This window comes from Agelaius phoeniceus, chromosome 6 (assembly GCF_051311805.1).
Source record: "Agelaius phoeniceus isolate bAgePho1 chromosome 6, bAgePho1.hap1, whole genome shotgun sequence".
Lineage (NCBI taxonomy): Eukaryota > Metazoa > Chordata > Aves > Passeriformes > Icteridae > Agelaius > Agelaius phoeniceus.
This window is the reverse complement of record NC_135270.1, coordinates 19,443,071-19,462,969: the sequence shown is the minus strand read 5'-3', so window position 1 is coordinate 19,462,969 and position 19,899 is coordinate 19,443,071. Positions and strand designations below refer to the sequence as shown.

General features: G+C 46.0%; 1 protein-coding gene across 4 annotated transcripts in view; it reads left to right on the top strand.

Annotated features, from left to right (window-relative positions):
- The window catches only part of LOC129121247 (uncharacterized), a 77,573-nt gene that overhangs the window by 5,878 nt on the left and 51,796 nt on the right, over positions 1–19,899 (top strand). For 2 of the 4 annotated variants that reach the window (XM_054634378.2, XM_054634377.2), the window contains exon 2: positions 6,290–6,371. The exons of 1 other annotated variant lie outside the window; for it this stretch is intronic. The gene's annotated coding sequence lies outside the window, so the exon portion shown is untranslated. Of the gene's footprint in view, positions 1–6,289; positions 6,372–9,204; positions 9,289–19,899 lie in introns of those variants that run through there. One more of the 4 variants, XM_054634380.2, reaches the window with a different exon arrangement.

Below are 19,899 nucleotides of genomic sequence, written 5' to 3'. Positions count from 1 at the left end.
TAGTTCAAAACCTTGCTATTTGCTTTGCTCCTTGACTTGCTGTATAAGTTTCACTGGGAAACCTGTATCTGACCTGCAGGGCATTAATTTGTTTGGTGGCCCTTGTGGCCTAGATACACGGTTGAGCCACCTTGGTGCTGCCAGTCTAGGTGGCCTGGCACTGGATTTTTTTCTTTACCAACATATTTTTGAGCCACATCTGCATTCCCATCAGGTTTGCTGCAGAGCTGACCAGGCTGACAGTAGCTATGGTAGACAGATACCCACCATGTGGTTCCCTTGGATAAAGGGCTGGTGGGACCATCACTTGACCTCCCAGAGATGCTCCAAATGTCTGGAGGCTGAGCAGAGAGCGTGGTGCATTGTCCTTCTGCCTGCCCTAAGCTTATGGTGTCAATCCCCCAGCAGGCTTGGCAGGGGTGACCTGATGGCTGTGCTTGGATACCTCTGTGTGGTAAAGAGATCTGGCTGGGGTTTGCTCAGGGCTTCCCATGCTGTGAGAGAAAGATGCCATGAGGTGCCACAGGTAGAACTTGAGCTTGAATTCAGAGTGGGAAGGGGGCATATATAACATATAGCTGAGAAAACCAATAAGCTTCACAAGATCTTAACCACTGAAGGGGCTGAACTTGTTTCCAGTTGATGTGATTAGTCACCTCCTAAAGTAGGGTGCTGTAATCCAGTTTCTGTGGAAAAAATTGCACCATACATGTGTCAATACAAGGGGTGGACTCAGCAAGTGTGTGTGTGCTTTCAGGCTGGCCTATAAATCCCTTCAGTTGTTCTAGCCCTCTATAGACTTGTGAGAACTCAGGGAGTTTTCTTTCCTGCAGCCTTGCCCTTGCCATGATTTTAACATCTGAAAGTCTGGATGGAAATTGTTGTCATCTCACCCTCTTGTGTCCCAGCACTCAGTCAGATGGCTGGCAGAGGCTTCATGGCAGCCAGAGCTTTTCCCTCCAGCAGACTGGAGGGAACAGGAGGGAGAAGGGGCAGGGGGCTGTTATCAGCCTCCTGTGTGTCCAAGGAAACAGTTTTTTAAGGTTTTTTGTCTTAGGTCTTTGTCTTTGGATTTTATAGGGATCTCTTCCCTTACTGCTTTCCTGCCTTAGGCACAGATGCCAGCTGAATTTCCACTGACCTCATCCTGTGGCATATCCAAGCAGATCAGTACTTGGGAGACTGCACATCACCTACAGCAGGGTGCTGGATCTGGCATGGGAACAGCTGAATGGACTGAGAGGTCCATCCCCAGAGAGGCTGGGCAGGAGGGGTATTTGCCCCTGGGAAATGCATCCCTGGTCTTTAGTTTGTGGCTCAAACAATGTTTCTACTGCTGGAAATGGCAGACTGAAATGAAAAGATTGGGTTAGCCAGTATCCTGCCAGAGCTCAGAGAGAATGAATTTAGCTGTTCTTGTTTGATTTCAAGAAACTGCAAATTCAAATGAGCAAAGAGGCTGTGCACCGGAGGCTGCTTCCGCTGCAGGCATCTGCTTGCAGAACTGTGTTGCAGGGTAATTCCTGCTGGTGCTGCAAAGCCGGTGGGGAAAGCAGAGCTGTGGCACGGCCAGGAGAGCTCTGTGGAGCTGCAGCTGAAGGGCTCAGCTCGCTTGATTGCTTTGGCAGCTCATCTCTACTTTGAAACAGGTGTGGGCATTGCTTGCATCTGTTATCAGTGGTCACTGGTGTCTTGGTGAGTGCAATGAGCTGCTTTTCCCTGCAAGCTGAGGAGCCGTGCTCTGCCCCAAGTCCCTGCTGCTGGGAGGTGGCATGCAGACAGCTGGAAGGTCCCCAGCCTGAATGTTGGATGTGTGATGTGATGGCTCGTGTGTCCTGCCTCACGTGAGCTCTGTGGTTACACCAAGCTGCAGCTGACTTCTGAAGCTCTTCTCGGTAAAAACTGACCTGAATTGATCCGTTGTGGTTTGTTTATTTATTTTTAAACTAAGATGCATTTCTGCACAGGTGAAAGCTTGAGCTTTATTACAAAGTCCATGATTTTCTTAAGGATGCTTTGGGATATTTTGGGGGTGTGCATGTGGTCTGTGTGGTAACAGTTATCAGAAAAACTGGGAAGGGGTCAGCTGGAGATGTGTAGCTGCTCAATTGATTTTAATGCCATGGAAATTCAATTGGAGTAACTGGGTGCTTTTTCTGGTGGGGGGAAAAAATAGAACTGTGTTAAGTGGATGGGCAGCTCTGGGTATTTCTGTGAAAGGCGTGTAAAGGAGGCTCGAATGTGAGTTTTTGAACTGTGCTTGTCTGTTCCTGTCAAGAGTTGGTAGTTTCAGGGGGAGCACACAGCAACCATGGAAGGCAAGGCTTGCCTGGGGGCCCTGGGGCAGAAGCCTATGTGACTAATGTTGTGTAACTCAGAAAAACAAGGCAGGATTACTCTACCTCCTCCCCCTCTGTAAGGAGCTAGTGCTGGGGAACTCTGTCTGACTGCTGCTGGGTTGCTTGGATGGGGCCTCTGGGCAAGCTGATGGATTGGTTCCCTCCACTCAGTGCAGCTTTGCAGCACATACTTTTTAGGTGGGGACTGTGCCTCTTGCTGGTGTTGGAGGTGAGGTGACTGGCTGGCATGTGAATGCTGGTGCTGGCAGCCCCTCTGATAGGTACCCTGAGCTGCACCTGTGTCTGCTGTAACCCCCCCATCCACACTTGTGCCAGAGGAGAGGCAGGGTGGGGCTGAGGGGGCTCAGGCTTCCCAGTGCTGGGGACAAGGCTGCCTGAGGGGACCATGCAGGGCTGTGTTCTCCTCCCTCCACACTCTGGTGCTGTTGAAGTTGGTCACGTGTTGGGATGGAGGTCTGGCTTAGAGTTTGAGCCTGTGCTTTTACTTTTCCATCATTATTTTCCAGGGTTTCTCTGCAAGGAATTGGAAAATCCCCTCTATGGGCTGCCGTGACAGCCTTAGAACTATCCAGATGGATTTGAACTTCGGTGCTGCAAAGGGCTTTGCGTATTTATTTTCAGCTTCCTGCTGTCTGCTTTGCTTAAGAGCTTTTGCTAGATCCTTTGCATATGCTTGTCCTTGCTCCTCTGCTTCTTGAAACCATTTGAGAACACCCTTCAGCTGTGACAAAATACCCCCCTCCTCTCCCCCCCCAAAAAACATTCCCAATCCTCTTGGAGGAATTTTATTTTACTGCGGTGCCTTGGTAAGCTGCAAGGCTTGCACAGCTGTGGTGTGTTACTGTTTGGGTGCATCAGCCTGGTTTGGAGACCTCAGAGGGCAAATCACTGGGCTGTTTTGAATGGGTCTTTACAACAGGGAGTGACAGAGCATGCTCAGTAGTGAATGGAACTGTTAAACTGATTTTACATCACTTACCCCTGTGCAAACACAAATATATGATGGGTTGAAGCCTCATCTAGGTTTCCACACTCTGCCATCTTTCTGAGGTCATGCTTTTCATCAGCTTTAGCTGATCCCAGGCTGTTCTCCTGCCAGAAATTCTTCCCCTTCCTTATTTCTGAGATGGCTTCCAGTAGTGTAGAGATGACTGGGGTGTGTAGAAGTGGGGGGAGAGAAAAGGCAAGACTGCCTGTTGTGGCAGCAGAGGGTAGTTTTGGATCAGTTGAGCTGATGAGCATGTGTGAGTGGGCATGGTTTGCTGAAGAGCAGCTGTGTAGCCCCTGGTAGAACATGTCCTGCTACTACTTCAGTTTCCTTCCATGTAAAAGGGTGGCAAGGATTGCTAAGTGCATTAATATTTCTGGGAGGCTACAGTGTTGGAAGAGTCCTTTGTGGGGCACTGCTGACTGATGGCTTTGTGTATGTGCTGCCAGGGTTTGGCTTCCTGCTTAACCCAGGAGAGGTTTCCCTCTGGGAGGACTGAGCTTTTAAATAAACCTTCCTGCTGAATGTATCAAGGAGAATATTAGATGGAATATAAGGAAGAAGTTTTCTGTGATGAGGGTGGTGAGGCACTGGAACAGGTTGCTTCCAAAAGTTGTGGATGCCCCATCTTTGTAGTCACCCAGTATCACTCAGTCCTCTGCTGCCTTCCTTCATAACCTTTTTATAAACTCTGGTGAATCTTCGTGTGCTTCGTTAGATGAAACAAAAGGTTATTGTGTTTCTGCAGCACTACCTCAGTCTGCCACAAGCAAGGAGTCATCGTGGCCAAGGACACAGAGGGTCTGCTAGGGTGGTGGCACTGAGAAATACATATTTTGATGGACAAGTTGGAGCTGCAGGAAAGCGGCAGAGGAGCTCAGCTGTCATGTGTCATCCATGCTCTGCATTGCCTGGAGCCTGGTGGTGTCTTGGGGAGGAGGAGCCCTATGACAAGTGACTGCTGGACACTGTGAGAAGGAAGTTTGGGAACCAAGGGGGAGGCTGAGCACTCTGATTTCCTGGCACTCTGCTGTGTTTCCAGTATATTTGTCTGTTTTGGGACAACATGCTTTTTCTGAGAGCTGCAGTTGCTTTGGGAGGGCAAGCAGGCCATCTTCATATGGCTTTGATTAAATCCAGCAGCACTTAAGAAAGCTTCAGGCATCTCTTTTTGCCTTGCTTGGCAGTATTGGGAAGTGAGGACTTAGAAGTTTGCCAGTGATGTTTCTGCAGCGTTGTATAAGAGTAGGAGTCGTGTTGAGCAAGTTGTTAAACGGAAAAGGAACTGGAGGAGGAAGGGAGAAAACGTCGTCTCTATGGCTGCCATATTGATACTCCCCATGTGCTGAGCCCTGGTGCAGGCATGGGTAAATACCAGTGCAGATGAAGTCCTACAAAGGTAAAGCAGCCCCCCTTCAGATTTAAGCCATGTGAAGTTAAGGTATGATTTCCTTTCTTTCCATACCTTGATATGTAAGCTACCACCGAAGATTATTGGCCAGGTTGGATTTGTTGTGTTACTTCTGTCCTTGTAGAGCTGCTGAACAGTGTTCATTTACTGGCTTCAAAAGAACAGCAGAAGACCCTCCTGGAGGTACATAACAGGAGTAAGTAACTCCTGTGTTTTGGTTAATGTAGAGCAACAGGGTGATGGAAAATTTGTGATTGAGGCTGGAGTCCAAGGTCTGTGCTGTGGTCTTGTGGACTTCAGCCAGCATTTTTTTCATACTTAGAAATGCCTTCAGCCCTTTCTTAATGGAAAAGGAGAAAGGGGAAAATGAGTGAGAGGGAGCCACAAATGGATTAGACTTTTCTCAGTTCTTTAAATACCAGTTGGCAATGACAGTTCTCTGAATCACCTGCAGAGACTGGGGAAAGCAAGCAAGTCTCTCCTTCTCAGTCCAAGGTAAACTGATGTGCTGCATGAGTAAGTTTTCTCACAGTACATAATGAGGTCCAGTTGGCAGGAAGCACAGGAGACATTGTCAGGCTGATTCTGTACCTTCCTCTTGCTGGTTTAGTGTTTTGACTAGAGATGTCTCACTATTTCCTTACCTCCCTCAGCTTCCAGATGCTCTCTGTGTTACAGTGTGTCTGAGGATGGTCCCTCATCCACCATGTTTCTTTCTATCCCTGAACAATTGCATGAACAGGATGGGAAAAGTAAAATTACATTAGATGTGGTCACCTTTGCTTCAGTAATATTATCAGAAAAACTTCTCCTTGTGGCTGCTTAGAATTGTTTGCACTAAAACATTTCTGCTATCTTTTCTTTGGCATGCAGTAGGCACTTCAGATGCCCGAAGTGTTTTTGTAGCCTGCAGAGGTGACTTTTGTCACAGCTCTTGCTCAGTGCTGGTTAAACATCTTCTGTGTGACTAAGGTACAAAAGCTTTATACAGCCATCAGTGGAAAATATGAAGCCTTTTTTATTATGAAACTATAATGATGAATCAATAATGATGATGATGATGATGATGAAGAAATGGAAGTGGCCTGGCTCTATCATGTGGGACTTGCCTCCTCTGCAAACTAGAAGAAATTGCACAGGTGCTGTGAAGCAGATCTTCAGCAGCATCTCAGGGAGCACAGTAGGGGCACTGTAGGTGATCCCTTCCATCCCATTTACCAGCCTCTTTTCTGTCCCTGCATGTAGATGTTATCTTCATTGGACTGGCTGTTGAGGAGGCTTTACTGGATGAACAGCCTTGGTTTGGGACTCATCATCTTGTCTTTTGCTTTGGCTTCCTTCTGTGATTTTGGAGAAGTCCCCTGACAGCCTCATGCCATGTACCTCTGCCATGATGCCAGGGCTAGCAGGAGTGTGTTCAGGGCAGGGGCCTAACACCTTCCTGATTCTTGCAAGATTACTTTGGCATCCTTCCTTTTCACCAGCCAGCTCATTAATGGCACTAATTACTATCCTCTCTAATGCTTACAGGATTTGCCAGTTACTGTACGCCGATGGGAATCGTGTTCTGGCTTCTTGACAGTGCTATAGGAGAAGCTGATGCTCTGAGCAGGTATGTGTGTCACGTTCCTGGTGAGGGAAAGAGGGGCTGCATATGGCCAGAGTGAAATGTGTGCAGGGTTTGCCTGATGGGTGTGGAATGGATCCTGTGGTGCAGACTGCTCTGCAGTGAATAGTTATTTTTTCCATCCAGAGGTTTTGTGAAAACACCCAGGCAGAAGATAAGGTCTGCATTTAGCCTTGCTGACAGCCCTCTGAGGAGAGGGCTGGAAACCAGCATTACTGCAGAGCAGCCCGTGGGAGGCCGTGCTCTTTGCTAGCACAGGCACTGCCTTTTCCTTCCCGGAGCGCCAGCTGGGGAATCCCAGCCGGGCTCGCGGCTGCGCAGGGGCTGCTGCGCCTGCTGCTCAGCTGGCCTTTGGCAGCTCCCCCGCGGCGCGCGTCCCGAGCGCGGAGGGAGGGAGCTGTGTGCCTGTTGGTATCCAACCATGAACAAATCTGCTGTTGTTTTCTTAATGTATGGCAAGAACAGCCTGTAGCAGCTTATTCCTCCCTGGATAATTACTGCTCTGCTCTGCCACTGATTGCTCTCAGGAGCAGTGGAGTAGTGCCTCCCCTGCGCCGCCCTGTGCATCCTTTTGCCTGAGTTACTTGGTTTGTTATTGCTTTAAGGCATCAGTGCTCAAATGAAAAATCTAATCTGCGCTCTTTGCAGCTGTTTGACATTCTAAGTGCATTGCCTAAGTCAGTTGAAGTCCCTGAGATGCCAAACATGCTTTCAGTGATGCCCCTTGCTATGCTACAAGCAGATCTGCTTGCATCTCAATTTCAATTTCTGGATTACTTTGAGGAGGGAAAAATACAGGACTGGGTTGCAGTCTACTGTTGTATTATCTGGAATTGTGTTCACAGCTGATCAGGTGTGTGTGCAGCTGGAACTGGAGTGGAATATTTAGCCATCTGTGGTTGCTCGGGGCAGGTCTGAAAAGCAGGTGCATAATCCTGCTGTGGGAGTGTTAATGGGCAAGGAGGGTTGGCCTGGCACACTGAACTGAAACCTTCAGCTTGCCCTACGAGCAAAAGAAGCTCCTTCTGTAAACATCTATCCCTCATGGATCTCATAAAAATGGCATTGCCTTGCATTTAGCTTGCCTGAATGGCCCATTTGATTGTATAAGGATATAATCACAACTTGCTGCATAATGCTTTCTTGATCCCTAAAAAAGTGAAATGGATTCATTATGGAAAGATATCTTTCTTGAAAACCTGGTTCCTCCAGGACTGTCTGGGTGGTGCTGCAGACGTGTAGAGGAGTAGGAGTCAGGGTGGAGCTCTTTCCACCTAATTCTCCTGTATTTTCCGGGGTTTATCACAGCAAGCAAGCAAATGTGGCCTCCACTTTGGATCTGAAAGCACAACTGGTTAGCTGAGCACTGCCTGTGCTCCCCAGGCCAGTCTTCCCCTTATGATTTCCTTTTCTTAGTTAATTTTCTGCTGTAAAAGGCCTCTTCTTAGAGGGAAAACCACAATAAGAAGGGGAACAGCAAAGGTAGGAGTGCCTCCATTTGCTAGCAAGCTGCTGCAGGTGTGTCTGAGTCAGGAGAGCCAGCACTGAGTCAGTGTCCCAGACTCCTGGTGACTCAGGTGGCAAAATCCCAGATCATTCTCTTCTCATGCCTGAATTGCAGTGGATTTCCTGTACAAACTCTCACCTTCTGTAGTGACCATGCAGGGAATGTCATCCTCTCCCTCCCAAATGGGTTATGACCAGCTTGGTTCACTGGGGACGCAGGCACGTGGTGGTGGTGGCACTTCTCTTCCTGCTACCACAGGTGGAAAATTGATTTATCTCAGCATCCTCAACCTTACCTCACTCCTTTCACCAGACACCCCCTGTTTTTTGTTAAGATGGGATAAGTCACAGGAGTTGCAGCTGTCTATTGAGCTTGAGGAGATTCTTATGCAAATCTGGAAGCTGTGTTCTCCTGGCAGATCTGCTTGCATGCATTATCCACTACTTCATTGTACTGGAAGGAGGTCTATTTTCTGAAACATGGTTTATTTTTAGTCAAGATTTTCCCTGTCTAACTGGCAAAAGTTCAGCATTTGCAGTGGGATTTGCAAAAGAAGCACTTTTGCCAAATCCTTGGACTGGGGGAAGGGAGAGGAAATGTTATATTAGCCAGCAAAAAAGCTAAATGCTGACTTTAAAAACAGCTTAGGACACTGTTGTGAGAGCATAAGGGTTGGGTGATGCAAGTTGAGAGCAGTGTTGTGTTGCTGCAATGGAGAACTCTGAGTTGCTCTTGCTTTTCCTTTTGATGGCTGCCACAGAGGTTAACCAGCAGTGGGTGGGGAGTGCTGCTCAGGGGCAGGTGGTCAATGAGCCATCCTTTTGACCTGACCCTGAGCAGTGAATTAGCAAAGTCACCTTAACCACAGCATCCATGGGAAAAGTTCTGTCCCTGCAGAGCATTGCACTGTCCTGTTGCAGCCCTGTTTGGGGCCACTGGAGGCTTGCTGAGGGTTGAGCTTTTTGATGATGTGGAATGTATCGTGCCCATGTTTGAGTACCCTTGTCAGATACCCTGAAATGAATAGGGTGGCACATGGGATGTCCTGGGGCAGTGCTGCAGCTGTCCTCTCCTCTTTTCCCCAGCTGCTGCTCCAGGGACAAACTGTCTTCACATGCCTCATTGCTTTCACCAACTGCTTCTAACTACTCTGGGTCTTGTACTGGTTTCTCACATGAGCAGCAACCTTTCAGGGGTGCAGGGATATTTTCTTCTTGGTCTTGCATCTCCTCAGACATTTCCACCACTCCTTTTACAGAGTAATCTTTGTTACCATTAGCTGGTAGTGCTGCAAGCACCAGACATCGGAGAATGACACCAGAGAGTCAATGACTGTGCAAAGCCTTCAGTACTTACTCCTCTGAAAAAATGAGAGTTGATTCCATATGTGAGCCTGTAAGTTGTTTCCTGCTGCAGGTTAACTCCAGCAGTTTGCTTTATCTTTCTTTTTCTTCCTGCCCCAATTTCCCAACAGACAATTGCGTAGCAACTTTGTCATGGTTACATTAAGAAAACAAGGAGAAATCCTTCCAATTTTTTTCTGAATGTTTGGAAACCAGAAAAAAAGAGAGGAAGTAGCACTAGGAATTTAGGTGTATTCTGCATTTGGAACAAGTGGGTAAATGTTGCTTGCAGGTAACAGACCTGCAGGTCTTTGTGAAAGGATTGGGGAGGAAACAAAATTTTTAAGTGCTGTTTCAGTCATTGGGGTAGAAGCACCATGAGAATCAAGGTAGGAGCACTCATCATCTGCCTAGAGCAGTAATCTTCCTGAAGGAATTAATCTAATTTAACCTGATAAAAGAATTTATGCAGTGGGGGAAGTCTCCACCATTTCCTGCCAAGCTTCCTGAGAAGACTAAGAAAAAGTAAGAGCCAAAATGACACTCTTCTCTCCATGGGGGAGAGGGCTTATGTCTTCCTAAGGCCTGCTGTTATCTTTCTGTTAAAAACCATCTGTATTAGCTGGCAGATCAGGATTGTTTTAGCTATTCAATTTTTCCTAGTTCCCTGGGGACTTCCTAGTTGCAAACCTATTTGCAAATCCCCTGTCCATCTGGGATGCAGATGATGTCGTGTGCCCCAGTGTTTATGCAGAAGTAGGCCCCGTGCTTGCCATACACCTGGTGGCCTGTGGATGTAGAGACTTCATAGGTTTGAAGCTGTTCCTTAGGGAAAGTTTGTAGGTGGTGGGGTTTTGTGGTTTTTCCTTACATTGCTAATTATTTCAGGGAAATTCCTATCTTATTAGTGCTTTCTCCCCAAAAGCAATTCTCTTCCTCTCTGTCTCTTGTCCTCAGAGGCTGGAAAAACACTGATATGTTAGGAAAGCCAGTCTCTGTTTTAAATGGCCTTAAGCATGTCAATATTCAGTTCAAATTCCTCTTACAGCGGCTTGCTACAAAATGAGCAGGAATCTCAGGGCACCCCTGGGTCAGCTTTCTTTCTGATGCTCAGGAAGGTTTTGTTCCAGACGGGTGAGTTTGTGGAGGAGGAGATGTCCACCTCGAGTTTTGTGTACTCTGATAGGAAAATATTTTTTCTATCAGTGAATTTTTGCTGATATCATTGAACTATGCTTGAAGTATGTGGGCATATGTTGTAATCTGCTGGCAAATACACTGAAAATCACTGTCCTGGGTTGGCCTAAAGGTTCACGTAAACTGCTAGTGTCTGAATCAATACCCTGTCTCCAGTGGTGTAACAGGAGTTGCTCTGGAAGGACTTGGATAGAGGCTGAGCAGCCTAATTGAGCATTCCATCTGCTCTAGCTTGACCCTGTGCTTGCAAATGTGCTGAGTTTCAAGCAGGCTGAGAGCTGAACTTGGCTGGCAGCCTCCAGTCCCAGGTCCTGGGGCGGGTGAGGAGCTGCCATGTCTGTGGCTGAGTGCTGGAACCCACATCTGCACGGGAGGGTGCTGCAGTGGGAATCCCAGCAGTCTCTGAGTTACCTGCAGCAAAGAACAGAGCTGACTTCAGATTGCTGTTTTAAAAAACTCTGTTTGGTGCAGGTGAGCAGTTCTGTGGGCATTCCACAGTTGGTGCTTACCCAGCCCTCCCAGCACAACTGTGCCAGTGTCCTCAGCTTGCTTTCACAAGCAGAGACCTCATGTACCCCTCATGGAGGGTCAGCATTTGGTGACTGCCTGAATTGCTGCTTATCCCCAAAGGTGCTTCTGCTCTGCTTTGCTCTGTAATTACTTGCCACACGTTGTGTCCTCCCCAGCAGCTTTCACCACGGTTTTTAAAAGGGAAGATAAGGAACAGTGGACAGATGGACATCTGGGAGGACTGCTGGTAGTGGCAGGGGGAGTGATTTTAGCCCTGGTACTTGCATGCAGCATACTCTCCAGGCAGATCCCACTGTGATTCTTGATGAAGTTTCCCTTTTATTGGCTGGCTCATTGGAAAACCCTTTTCACTCCAAGTTTTGTTTGGAAAGAGAGACGCCCACACAGATGGCTGCTCTTCAGTTGTCATTCATGTTGGGATTTTCTATGTTCCTTTTTGCATTACCCTCAGGTGAAATCCAGGCTTACCAAAAAGAACTTATCCCAGATTTAGAAAGAAACTAAATAGTAAGAATATTCTACTTCTTCTCTGTAAGCTGGGGATGCAGTGGGCTATCTCATATTTTATGAGTTCACAAGAGATTGTGTTATTTTTTCTTTTTGGCTGAGCTTCCTTGTAGTTCACTTGTTAATTTTCCTTTAGAGAAAAGGTACAGTTTTCATTAAGGATGGTTTTGGCTATGTTTTGCTCCTTCCTTGAGACTGTCTGAGTGGTTCCACTTTTTCCAGACAAGTACCAATGCTCTGCTTTGGACTCCTGCTGCTCTCAGAATTGCTGGATTGATAAATAATAAGTGGTTTTAGGTCTTTGAGATATTGTGGCAGAGGGGAAGGGGAGGAGAACAATAGCATTTCTGGAAAACATGGGTTTGGTATGCTGGTGATTTATGAGACTGAAGTTACAGCCTCTTGCTTGTACCCCTTGCTGGGTTCCAGGATGCTGTGGGTGGTGCAGTCCATAAAACCTGAGTGGTCTTGCATTGCTCCTGGCCTTTTAGCTGTAGAGAAGAAGCAGAGTTAAGTCACAGCTGGCCATTGTGCAGCTGTGGTTGGACTTCAAGTGCCCTGGAGAGGATGCTGGAGGGTCCCACATCAGGGTGCAGGAAGATGAGGCTGAGAAAAAAGGTAGAAATGGCAACCTGAAATGGCAAAGGTTTCTGGTAGGTTTCTAGAACTGTGGCTTGCTGTCCATTTCCTTCGTTATTTATTTAATCTTGCAAAATTGCTGTGGCAGGGCTGGTGGTAGGCTTTGGGAGGCTGGAAAAATGCCAGTACAAGGAGGTGGCTAGTGCTTCCTTCCAAGTGTATTAACTCATTCCTGAAATATGCATATCTTCTAAAAAATAATTGCTAGGGTAGCTGTTTTTGGAGCCTCAGTGGTCATGCTCTGAGTGGAAATGAGACTGTCAAAGGGTTCTTCAGGAGGGCAGGGCCAGGCACATGCATAGCCTTCAGTGGTGCTGACAGTGCTGCCCCACATGTTTCTAGACCTCCATGTTGCATGGAGCACACCAAGGAAAAGTGTAGTTCCCCAGAGATTTAGCAGGTTGCATCTCTATCAAAGAGGATTTTTTAAAGGGGTTGAAATCAATCCTCCACTCCTTGTTTTTTGCCCTGGCATGGTGGTGGCAGCCCAGGTGTGGTGGCTGGGCTTGTTCTGCATCCAGGTGGAAGCTGTGGGAGCATTGCAGTGTGGAGGATCAGGGGGTGGAACCCTGCATGGTGTAAGTGCCAGCAGCTGCCAAAACCCCTGTGCCAGTTTTCTACTCAATGCAGTCCTGGATTAAACTAAGTAGAAACCAGGCTAATGGGAGCCAGGATAAATGGACAAAGACCAAGATTTTCTTTTTGGTCTTTATTTCCTAGCATGCAATTGCTGTAATTCTTCTGTGTTACTTTCATAATTTTTGATTTCTGAAAGTATGTTTTCCTTTTTTTGTTCTTTTCCCGAGGGTTTTGGGCAGAGTTTTCCAAAGCTATTGTGGTGGGTATTTCCCCTTCTCTCTCAGAAGCAGCTTTCATTTTGGAATGAATAGCTCAGCATTGTTCACATTATATTCCACTTTTATGGGCTTTTTTCCCCTTTGGACTTTGACAAAAGGGGAAAGCAGTCTCCTAAATACTTCTGAAGTCTTTTGGGTCACTTTGCAGAAAATATTTCTTTCCTGTTATAGAAGGCCTCATATTCAAAAGCTCCAGGCAGGAAAGCTGTTTGCAGCACTCACATTGGAGTTTCTGAAAGCGTGGTTCTTCCATAGCTTTTGCTTGGTTTTGGCCAGTTTCAGTTAAGATTGTGCTGAATTCACCTTTGAGCAGGACTTTGTGACCTTGTGGGAGTTAACTTTCATTGAAACATTTCTAGCAACATAAGCAGCCACTACTGGTTTCTACAGAGCATCCCACTTGTTAAACCTGTTCCACTCTTCCAGACCAATGCCTATTTTCAAACTCCCCCAATTCCCTGCAGAAATAACAGGTTATTAATAGGATCTTTATGCATATGTTTACCAGGCTTGACATAGCTTTGCACCAAAGTGTCTCTTTACCTACATTGCACTCAGAAGCTGAACCCTGTGGTCAGCATGGTGTACATCTGCAAACCTCCCTTGGTTTGTTCAGAACATGATGATCTGGCTGTGCAAACACTTAAATTTGCTTCCCTAATTTAAAATGAGTTGCAATAAAGAATTTATCCACTCAGGTTCTTATGGAGCTAAATATTGTTTATTTGAGATGGGAGTTGATTTGCATTTTTGGGTTTTCCCCCTTCCACTGAAATAGCAGTGAACAGCTTTGGGTTACATCAACCCTGGTATATGGTACTTGTAGCATAGCAGTGATGTCTCCTAGGATGTGTCTGACTTCTTCCCCTCTCTTTTACTGATCATTGGTCTTGTTGAGCAGGCACAAGGTCTCCTGGCCTGTTGGGTCCCAGGAGTCTGCTGATCCAGCAGTGAGAGGGCTGTGGTGAGCCAGCTGCAGGGGCAGGATGTGAGGCACCAACCACAGCAAGAAGTCGGTACGATTTTCTCAGCTGCCACTCGTTACCATGACCTTGCAGCATTTTCAGTGTGTGATCTGATGCTCAGGAGATAGGTTTCCTGAGTGCTAACTGTCTGAACATGCAATGCCAGGACTTGTTGCAGCTGACCAGCCAAGTTGGATATGCTCTGATAAACAATGTGCTCCTTTGGCTATAGTTCCCCTTTAGATGGTGGGGGAAAAATAGAGGGTGGAGGCAGAGAATGGGGCACATGTAGAGATTAATAGCCTCTTCTCAAGTCCTTGTCTTCTTTCATCCTTTGAATTAGCTTTTTTCCACCTAGTGTGACAACAGAGTTTTGTAATAAAATCCACATGGGAGAAACCAGTGGTGTGTTTTCTAGTCAAAACAGCCTCTATGACATCTGACTATTCAAATGGCAGTAGAGAAGTGTTTGGATTAAGAGACTAGAGGTTGAATGCATGTTGAACGAATTAGTTTCTCCCCTTTAATGATGTAATGGTGATGCTGTTAAAGAAACCACAAAAGAAGAATGTTTCTCAGAGCATCTTTTCTGAGTTCGTGTGTATAAACTGCAAACTCAAGTCCTTTTAATCTCAGTTAAAACCATTGGGGTTTTTTGGGAGATGCTTTTTTTTGGTTGGCTTTTGTGGTGGGACAGCAATATGTGCTTGCTGCTGGCAATGGGTTGGTCTCAGAGCAGAGGAGCTTGTCTTCCTTTTTCAGCCCTTGTTCTCCTTTCAAGTTATTCCATGCTGTATCAACCCCTCTGAGGAGATTGGTCATAGATGTGGAGGGATAGTAATTATTTTCTTCAAAACAGTGTTGAAGTATGAAGTACAAAGAAGACCATTTTCTTCACAACTGTTTGCTTATATTGACCTGGAGTAATATTCCAAGCATGGTGATGATTTTTATTTCCATAGGAAAAGATGCATTTTCTTTCCTTCTTTAATTCAGTTTCCCTTAAGGTTGCTTGAAGCAGCTGTTCCTTTGGCTGTTTTCAGATACCAGTCAAAAATACTAGTGTTCAGCCTTCAGGAGGCTTTATGTGTAGGTTAAATGAAAGGGTAATTTACTAAAGGACCTAACCCTGGCACGACAGCATCCCTTAGATAGGTGTAGTCATCATTACCTAAAAATGCCTAAGGTATAATAAGAACTTGATGATGCCCCTCCTTGAAAAATCTGGTTAGAATTAGAGGTCAATTTAAAAAATGTAATTTTCAAAAGGACTCATATTTTACATTTTGAATATTATTTGTGAGTGAAAATGCTGTTTCCTTCTCTTTCTGGCACCAAGAGGGAGATCCCCTTCCTCCAAGGCAAGAGGACTAGTAGACATCTCCATGCTGCAGTAGTTTCTCTCTTTGGCTCTTTTTGCCTGGTGTATTAAAATCCCTGCAGATAGCCTGGGTTGTGTTTCAATTAGCTTATTCTCCACCTTAACTACAAAGCTCTCTTACTATTTTTTACTGTTAGTGTTGAGAGAGAATGTTTCTGTAAGTAGCCTGATGCCAAGGCTATCGGTATGTTAATTGGGAGTAAAAAAAAAGAAAAAGGAAAAAAGGTCTATGAACTATATGCTTGAGCTTTCCAGCCTTGGAGGTTTGGCAGGCGTGTTGTGAAAGAGACTCCTGCTTTCCTGATGGAAACCCTTTGAATTAAACTTCCTTTGAGTCAAGGGACTTTGTATGTCTGTGTATGTATGGAAAAGCCTGCGAGTGTACTCGTCTCTCGGCGTCTGTGGAAAAACCAGCTGCTGTGTCTGCTTGTCAGTGTTTGTCCTGGGGATCTGCCCAAAAAGCTGTTTTTTCCATAGCTTGAGCAGATTATCAGGCTTGGCACACTTTGTCATGCAAAGTGATACAGATAGGGTTGGCAACTGGCACAACTTTTAAAGAGCCTGTTATTATAATATTGCCATAACTCATTAATTATGCTGTTGAGGTAATGGTAGTGGTATACTAGTCTAGCTAAAAACAGCTCCTATACAAACCAAGGTTCACTTTGGTTCTGTCCTTCCAGTTTGGCATGCTGCAAAGGTACAAGGCAGTTTTGTTCTTCTGTACTTCCTCCCCTCGTGTATTGGTTGGTATTTCTTATAAAATAATCCCATGCTGTTTCTTACCAGGTTGCAAAAGCCGCAAGGATGATGCATGGGAAAACAGACTTGGTGTTAATAATTTAGCAGCTAGATTATAGAATCAGAGTGGTTTGGGTTGGAAGAGACCTTAAAGATCATCTGCCATAAGCAGGAACACCTTCCACTAGACCAGGTATAAGATGCCTAATGCTTTCTTAATAGTTGCAGTTGTACACATGAAAATATGATTCATGTATTGATAAGAATACCCTGCAAAAGGTATACAGTGTGAATTTTTACTTCTGTAAAGCCTCACTTGTAGATGTAACTGTTCATATTTATACCTAACTATGAATTTATCTAATGAAGGATTAGATATTGCACTGCACTTTAAAAGTCACAGTGGTTATGCTTACTGAGAACTCTAGAAAGCTGCATTGATATGTAAATTGGGCAATCACCTCATATTTTTGTGGAAATGTGACCCTAACAATGAGGTAAGTCTTCAGATTAATTTCAGTTACATACTGTTTTCCTTACAAATCTAGAATTTCAATTCATGAAAGTAGCAGAAGAGCAGAGGCTTATTTGATGTTCTTGAAAGGATTTTTGGGATACTCTTTGCAGCAGAGAGGCAAGGAGCTGTCAGCTTTCCCCCTTTGCTGCACTTGTCCTCTGGTGTGCTCTTGTCTACAGAGCAGATGCCGGAGGACACCAGCTCAGTGCAAGCTCTGCACTAAAATGCTCTGCTGGTCTGAGGTAAATGTAATTGCTGTGTCTCTTTCCTGGGGGCCGAGCTATTTACCTTCCCTGGAAATGAAGAGGAAAAAAATCAGCTGTATTAGCAGATCAAAAAAGAGCAATCTGCCAGTCTTTCTAATGCACAGGTCACACTATGCCTGGAGCTGGGCTTTTTCTTAAGAGCAGCTCAAATAAGAAAAGCAAGCAAACCTCCGAACAAAACAGAAACCAAAACTAACAAAGGAAGCATCTGCTATTCAGATGAACTGATATAGGTGAGGGAGGAAAAAACAAGTCATCAGAGACTTCCAAAGGCTTGCTGCTTTGGCCAGGAATCTGCAGCTTGGAGATGGCAGGCACTTTATAGTTTGATGGTGATGCAGGTGGTTTTATGGTGCTATCCTAGGCAGAAGCAGGCTGGGTGATGAGAAGTAGCTGATGATGCTGAGCTAGGATGAGAGACTACAAGGCCAAGACTCTGGTCTTGCTCTGTTCAGAAGAATTGAGATGTGCCTCTCCAGGGCAGCTCTGGTTCTCTTGTGAGCAGGAAGGAAGGAAGGAAACTTTGTCCCAGCATTGGCCTCTGTTTTCACTTTGCATGTTAAAGCAGAGTGTGGCACTGGTTTGTGGCAATGCTGAGGGACTTGTTTGGCCACTCTGAATGAGCATCTCTCCGTGGCAGCAGGAGAGGAGCCCTGGTCCACAGGGCACTTCAGGCTGAGGTGGGTTGGTTCATTTGAATGTCTGGCACAAGGCAGTGATGCTTAGGTGACTGTTTTTATTACCATAGCATTTGGAATGCTGGCTTGAGGATGCATCCCTGCAAGCACAGGAGCAGGAGGATTGTTTGTTCTGGTTACACTCCCAGTTGCCAGAAGCTGAACTGGTTCAAGGTGAGAGAAGAAAGAAGAGAAAGGGTTGTTGTAGCTGGATGCCAAATACAAAGAGGGGGTGTAATGTGCCCGCAGGCTGCATTGTCGGCACATAAACCTAGTGAACAGGAGAGAGGACAGACTGCTTGTATTGGCACTGCTGTCAGCTCTCATTTTCTCACAGCTGGGGGACCATGAATGCACAGACCCCATTGATGGGATGTCCTGGTTTTAACCTTCTCAGCTGAGGGATTTTCAGCCCCAAAGCATAACATGTTTGTGTGTGCACCTTTCCAGTAGCAATGGGTTTCACATCCTTTGCTGAGTGTCCCAGCCCCAGAGCTGGTTAGTACCATATTGCTTATCTGCACTTCTCTGTGGAGCACACAGAGACGGGCCCACAGTTTCTAATTATGATCATCACTCTCATTATTACTGTCTGCCATGTCCACAAAGCTCAGTTTTCTATTTAACCAGCAACTGGAGAATCCTCATGAAATTTTGCTAACTTATGATTTTAGTTCCTTAAAATTCTTGGCTTCTTCTAGTCAGAAATGAGTAACCTGGTGTGAGAGTACCTCAGTGCTCTTAGTGTGCATGAACACTTGAAGCAGCTGCCTAGGATGGGAAGCACGACAGGAGCACAAAGAATCAGAAGCATTTTGTCAGCCTGGTTGGAAAGTAGCTACAGCAGTGAGCAAATGATTCCTTTTATGTGCACATGCAGTGCCTGACATCCAGGCAGAATGCTGACAAGCTGCTGTGGCTTGGAGAACAAGTTGAACGATCTGGATAAAGTCCTTAAGATTTCCTGTCTTAAAGCAGAAGTGGCTAAAAAGCCTTCAGAAGAAGAGGCCTGTCTGATTTTGTTGTTCATTTATTCTGGAGGGTTGGTTGCCACAAGGAGAAGGATCTCAGCTCCAGGTTACTGGTTTTGGATCTGCTCCTGATTCAAGGAGATAGAGGTGTCCTCTGTGTGAGCCATTAACCTGTTTCCTGGACCTTGCATTCATGCATCTTCTGACAGACAGAGAAGCCTTAGAGTCAAGTGGATCAGCTTCCTCCCTGCAGTGAATGTTTGCACTGTTAATGAAAGATAGTTTTGTTTTGGAAGCAAAACACACCCAAAGACACCACGGCAGGTTTGTTTGTGCCAGGTTTTGACTCAGATACTTAGTGAAACCGAGGAACAGCTTTGAAAACAGTGCCCTGGTCCTTCAGCTGCCTGAGGAGTAGTGCAGTAGCAGTGTGCACATCACCGCCTTCCTTCCGGTTCCTTGTGAGTACACTGACTTTCACAGCCTTCCAGCATCAGCTACCAATGAATGCCTTTGAGAGGGTTTGCTGTGCCTGGGAAAGCTGTGGTGAGAGAGGTCATCTTGCTCTGTCTTCCTGGAAGTTTGTCATGTCTGGTGGCGCAAGAGGTCTGTAAGCATGATCTGCTTATTGCAGCATCTAAGATTGAAGTGGTCTGTGTGGCAGGCATGTCCAAGCAGATGCAGATGCCTCTTGCCCTCAGATTTCCTCTACAAAGTTTGTGGCCCATTAATCATGAGGCTGTGTGTCTTTTCCAATGGGCCGATGGTTGTAGATGTTGGATAAATTTTGTGTCACACATTGGGGATCTCTGTCCTGGAGTTTGAGCTGCAGCTTTGAACACTTGCAGCTTCTGTTTCAGAGTGTCATGTTGTGGAGAAGACAGGACATGCTGTATCTCACTGCTTGGGGCTCTGCACCAGAGAGAACATTTCCCCTCTGAATCCTCTGTCCAGGAAAGATGTTCTCTGCAAGAACAGTTGGAAGTATCTTTCATCCCCTCTTGTTCTGCTTGTATTTCAGAGCCCTGTCAGAGACAGTCTCTTAAGATGCCAGGTCAAAGGGTTTAAATGCTGGAGCCCAAACCTTTTCCAGCTCTGCTGTATGCCTGTGTGTGGTAGCTCAAGAATGGAAGACCTGCCACACTGGCTCCAGCCAGGGTCCAGATTGGCCAGTATGCTTCCCTAGTGACAAACAGAGTGAATCCTCAGGGAAGGAGGAGTCTCAAGATTAAACAGCTGCACCTGTGTTGTCCTCCTGCAGTTTCCATGATACTTTGCAGACTCTTTCTGTAACTCACTCTGAGTAGCAGAACATGCCACAGCACAATTCTGGGTCACTTGGAAGAAGTGTTTCCTCCTTCTGGTTAACTTTTTTTATCTGCTGTCCCATGGTCTTTCACTGTGAAGAGTTGTT